Consider the following 6,000-nt stretch of genomic DNA (forward strand, 5'->3'; position numbering starts at 1 on the left):
AAGAGTGAGGGAATTGAGTCCATTCTTTCTCCCTCACTGCAAGACCCCATTGCAATGGTCCCTATTACATAAATATAAATAAATAAATAGAGTGAGTCACGCTAAATGAAAAGGAATTTTCAACAGAGGAGCACTGTTGAACAAAGCTAGTATTGGTAGCCCCAGTCCCACACCTACCTTAATGACTCACTCCATCACCTTTAGATTGGAAGTACAGCTGAGGGCACTCAGCCCACAGAGATTCCTGGGAAGGCAGACAATACCTCAGGTCACCTAACTGGCCACCAACAGCTGGCACTGCCCCATGTAAACCTCAGGAAGGAACTGCACCTGGCAGTGGCATCAGGATCAGTCCTTGGCTGGGGCAGAAATAAAGACCTCTCCCTAGACATGATGCTCATTGGTTTATGAGTCTTAGACATTTGTAACTGAATATATCCTAACATGGTAAAGAAAGAAATATAGCCGGCTGCGGTGGCTCACGTCTGTAATCCCAGCACTTTGGGAGGTCGAGGCAGGCAGATCACCTGACATCGGGAGTTCGAGACCAGCCTGACCAACATGGAGAAACCTTGTCTCCACTAAAAATACAAAAATTAGCCAGGCGTGGTGGCACGTGCCTGTAATCCCGGCTACTGAGGAAGGAGAATCGCTTGAACCTGGGAGGTGGAACCCATTGCAGTGAGCCGAGATGGCATCATTGCACTCCAGGCTGGGCAATAAGAGTGAAACTCTGTCTCAAAAAAACAAAACAAAACAAAACAAACATATATATATATATGGAACAGGATAAGAAAAGTCCTGGGTGACATTCTATTTTTTTTTTTTTTTTTGATATAGGGTCTCACTCTATTGCCCAGTCTGGAGTGCAGTGGCTTGATCAAAACTCACTGCAGCCTCAAACTTCTCAGCTCAAGAAATCCTCCCACCTCAACCTCTCGAATAGTTGGGATCGCAGTTGTGCGCCACCACACCCAGCTAATTTTTAATTTTTTTTTTTTTTTTGTTTTTGTTTTTTGAGACGGAGTCTTGCTCTGTAGCCCGGGCTGGAGTGCAGTGGCCGGATCTCAGCTCACTGCAAGCTCCGCCTCCCGGGTTTAGGCCATTCTCCTGCCTCAGCCTCCCGAGTAGCTGGGACTACAGGCGCCCGCCACCTCGCCCGGCTAGTTTTTTGTATTTTTAGTAGAGACGGGGTTTCACGGTGTTAGCCAGGATGGTCTCGATCTCCTGACCTCGTGATCCGCCCGTCTCGGCCTCCCAAAGTGCTGGGATTACAGGCTTGAGCCACCGCGCCCGGCCTTTAATTTTTTTTATAGCGACGGGGTCTCACTATGTTGCCCAGGCTGGTTTCAAACCCCTGGGCTCAAGTGATCCTCCCACCTGGGCCACCCAAAGTGCTGGGATTACAGGCATGAGCCACACACCTATACGTGGGTGATATTCTGAATGTCTGCAAGTAGGTCAAAGAAATACAAACAAGCTGACTATGTGCAAGTGGCCAAGGGTTTAGGGAAAACCAGTGTATGCAAGCAACAGAGCTCTTTGAAGCTCCCCAGCAACTGAACCCCCATAGATGCTTGGGAATCTCTCCACTGTAAGAATCCTGATGGAAGGATCTACTTCTCACATAGAAGCCCATCCTTCCCCTCTGGAGGTTATGACGAGGCCAAGTGATTGATGTTCCCACTGGGACTCGGGGCCCAGGACTGGTGATGCAGAGGAGCAGGAAGAGAGAATTCATCCTGGGCAGTGGCAGCCGTGAGCAGCTGTCAACAGAAGCAAAGCTGGTGCCAGCATCCAGTGGTGTTGTGATGACACTGGTGTCCTCACCAGGTGGGGACTGCGGTCCATCTCCCTTGATTCCTGCTTGTTTTCCAAGCTTAATTCTTTACTTTTCTAGCAATTCTGTGGGCTACCTAGTAACCCCTAAACAAATCCTTTTTCTGCTAAACCAGTCAGAGTTGTTTTCTGATCCTAGTGAGGATCCCAACTGACTAGGCAAGGCGGGTGGTCAGTACTGCTAAGAAGAGGACTAGTCAAGACTGATCCGGGGAGAAGGCTGTGATGGTCTCCTGAAAAGAAACTGCCTACATGTCAAGTGCAAGGGATCTGGGGACAGACCTTCCTGGATTGAACCCCAGCTCTGTCATTTGCTGCCTGAGTGACCTTGGGCAGTGATTTAACCTCTCTGAGCCTAAGTTTCATCTGTAAGAGGGGTTTGACCATAGGACCTACTCCTCCTACAGCCCTATCACTGTTGAGATGATCGAATTAGATGACACAGTGGAGTTCTAGTTCAGATTCTGGCACAAATTTGGTCTTTAGGGAATGGGAGCTACTGTAATTACCTTTAGCTCAAGAGGTGAGCTTTCTGACAGGGGACCCTATTGCAACCTTTCTTGAATCTATTCATCTCCCTCTTTGTTCTTCATTCACGGCAGAAAGGGAAAAATTCCTGATGTTTGGTAGGAGAAATTTAAGTTGGATCCAGGCAGATGTGTGCTGGTAAATGTTTAACAACCAGCTCTACAGGAAAATGAAAGCACTGATCCGCGGCATTTACGGATTTCCATCCCTCCATGGCTGATTTCAAACAACCAATGTGATGTTGCTGAATAATGGAGTTGGGATGAGATGTATGCAACTGGCTCTTATGAGCCAGCACCAAGTACACCACTGGACTTGGGAGGATACCTTTAAAATACTAGGGAGTGGGGAAAAACAGGTGGTTCCTAAGTTCTGAGGCAGATTGCCAAAAGAAATTCCTCAAGTACTGTTGAGAGAGTGGGAGATGAACTCACATTATGCTTTGACTTAAAACTCCAGAGTTCTCGTTAAACGATAGCCTTTAAATCCTCCCTCCTGCTCCCACATACAGCCAGTCAGGTCTCTGGCTCTATTTCTTCCTTAAAATATCCCCTGCACGCTGGGTCTGGTGGCTCACGCCTGTAATCCCAGCACTTTGGGAGGCCGACACGGGTGGGCGGGTCACCTGAGGTCAGGCAGGTCTTGTAAGACCAGCCTGGCCAGCATGGTGAAACCCCGTCTACACTAAAAATATAAAAATTGGCCGGGCGTGGCAGCATGCACCTGTAATTCCAGTTACCCAGGAGGCTGAGGCAGGAGAATTGCTTGAACCCTGGAGGTGGAGGTTGCAGTGAGCCTAATCACGCCACTGCACTCCAGCCTGGGCAACAGAGTGAGACTCTGTCTCAAAAAAAAAAAAGAAAGAAAGAAAGGGAAGGGGGGGGAGGGGAGGGGGGAGAAGGAAGGAAGGAGGGAGGGAGGGAGGGGGGAAGGAAAGAAGGAAGGAAGGAGGGGGGAAGGAAAGAAGGAAGGAAGGAGGGAAAGAAGGAAGGAAGGAAGGAAGGAAAGGGAAGGAAGGAAAGGGAAGGGAAGGAAGGAAGGAAGGAAGGAAGGAAAGGAAGGAAAGGAAGGAAAGAAGGAAGGAAGGAAGGAAAAGGAAAGGAAGGAAGGAAAGGAAGGAAGGAAGGAAGGAAAAGGAAAGGAAGGAAGGAAAGGAAGGAAGGAAGGAAGGAAGGATCTATCCCTTGCATCCATCCATCCCTTTCTCTTCATGGCCCCCATGGCCACCCTAGCCTATGGGCTCAGACTGTCAACTCTGAAATACTGCTCCTTGTCCCCGACCCTTCCCACCCATTCTGTACTAGAATGGACCAGCGGTGCCACCCCTAAGCCAGCTTTCATTGCATCATCCTCATTCCAGCTTCACTGTCATATGGCTCTAGGCTTACTGTCCCGTTCATTGTAAGTGCTGCTGCCTGGCTGTCCCAGCTTTCACCTGGCCCCCCTCAGTCTGGAAGTGGTCTATGTGTGAATCTCAGATTTCCTGCTTACTAGTGATGCGCTCTTGGGAAAATTACAGAACACTTTCTGAGCCTTCACTTCCTTACCTCTAAAATGGTGATAATGAAAGAACTTTCTTAGGAATATTTCAAAGGTCAAACCAAATAGTTACTAAGAAAGGCTTGCTATAATACCTGGCCCCATTGTAAATGTAGAATTGAATATTGGCTCAATGACGACTCTGATGATAATTACTGCTAGTACTAATGGTAAATGGTAGCTAGTTGAAAGATGATTTTCCTCCTATCTGGAATTCGACCCCACTCTCCTTTGCTAGTCCAATGCCATTTTTCTTTCGGCTTTAGTTCTATTTTTTCTGATATACTTTTTCTCTGCACTCATTAGCTCCTTTTTCTCTGAGCTTCTGAAGCAATTACACCCTGCAGTGGAACATTTAATTCAATATTGCCCCGACTATTCCCTGTTGATGTCAACCTTGTCTTCCTGGCTCATCTTTTTCAGCTTGCAGGAAGCAGCCTGTCTCTATCATCTTCTCCCCTGGAGGGTCTTGGATCAGCAGCCTCAGACCAGCAGCCAAAGCGGCCGTGGCTGTGAATGGTACTGAGCTGTGCCTGGTATTTTGCCTGCACCATCTCATTTTATTTTTTTTTCATTCAGCCAAGATTTATTGAGCACCAGCTATACACTGGGCACTGAGGCTACACAGTGAATAAGACAAGAGCCTCTGTCTTCCAGGAGCTCACAGTGTAGCCAGAGGAGCTAACCCTGAACACGCAATTACCCAAAGCAATGTCCAAAGATGGACCATGCCAAAGAGCTGTGGAGGGGAAAAAGAGGGTGTTCCAAGAGGTTAGAACAGGGGCCTGATTCAAAGAGGGGCAGGGGTCTAGGCAGGAGTTACTCAGGGGAAGAGATTTCCCAGGAAGCTCATATTCTGGGAGCCGAGTGGAATGGCTGAGTACTGAGGACCTGAGATAGGCCCAAGCCGCTGGAGGGGCAAGCAGGAGGGGGAGCAGCCCTCAGTGATGGGAAGGCAGGCAGAGTCAGGGCCTATAGGTCTTCCCAGGTGGGTTGGGTATTTGGGTCTCTATACTAAAGATGGCAAGCATTTAATTCTCAGAGATCTTAGGTGGTAGCATCCATTATCAGCTCCATTTCATAGCAGAGGAAATTGAGGCCCAGAGAGATGAAGTCACTTGCCTAGGGTCACACGGCTGAGTACAGCAAAGGCCAGCGTTGCCAAACACACCGCCTGCTGAGTGATTGATGGCAGCACTGACCACTGTGAGCCTGCCCAGCCGGCCTTCCCACGGGCTGTCTGGAACGCACCCTCTAATTGGAGCTTTCCTCCAAGCAGGGTCAGCCTGAGGCCCTCTCAGAAGCACTGAACCAGTTTGGTGGGAGCAGAGATGTCAGCGGCTCTGATGTCATGACTGGCTTTGAAGCGCTCAGCTCCCACGGCTGCCTCCCTTCCCAGCCCCTGGGGAGCTGCAGTGAAACTCTCTGGATTGTGTTTTGTTTTCCCCAGAAGTCTGGGGCCAGGGTACTGAGAAAGGGAGAAGGGTGGTTTATGGTGAGCCGTGTGATTTTTCAGGATTTAGCTGGGACGGTCTTGGCCCAGAAGCCAACAGTGGTACAAAGGGACATGAGGAAGCGCCACATCCTGGTTCTCCAGGAGACAGGATGTGCTCAGGAATCTGTGAAATAGGCTGCGTTTGTCTCTCAAGTCCTCTGAGTCCCCTTTCGTCTAAGGCCTCCTTCCTTTCTCAGCGAGTCCCCAGAGAGATTTGGTCTGGAGCCCTTTCCTTGTGCCTCCCTGGGGCCTCAGCCTTCCCAGCCCGGCCTCCAGAGGGCCCCTCCCCAGACATTAAAACTTACGATGCTACTAGGTGATGATGACACCTCCAGGGTCAGACCCCAGGTGGCAGGAATTTCAGGCACCAAATGGAGGTGGCCTTTTGGCTCCCCTCGAGTCACCCTGTCACTCTGAGGAGATAATTCTTTTTATTTCCAGAGTCTTCCATGGTAGGCAGATTTCTTTTCATCCAACGTTAAAACCCTCGGTTTGTGGAGAGGAAGGAGCTTGAAGCTCAGTGTGCCACAGGGGCCAACAGAGCAGGGAGAGGTGGGAAGAAAATGAGACAAGCAACCCTCTTGCCTGGCGTCCTGCCA

This window comes from Macaca mulatta, chromosome 6 (assembly GCF_049350105.2).
Source record: "Macaca mulatta isolate MMU2019108-1 chromosome 6, T2T-MMU8v2.0, whole genome shotgun sequence".
NCBI classification, from domain to species: Eukaryota; Metazoa; Chordata; class Mammalia; order Primates; family Cercopithecidae; genus Macaca; species Macaca mulatta.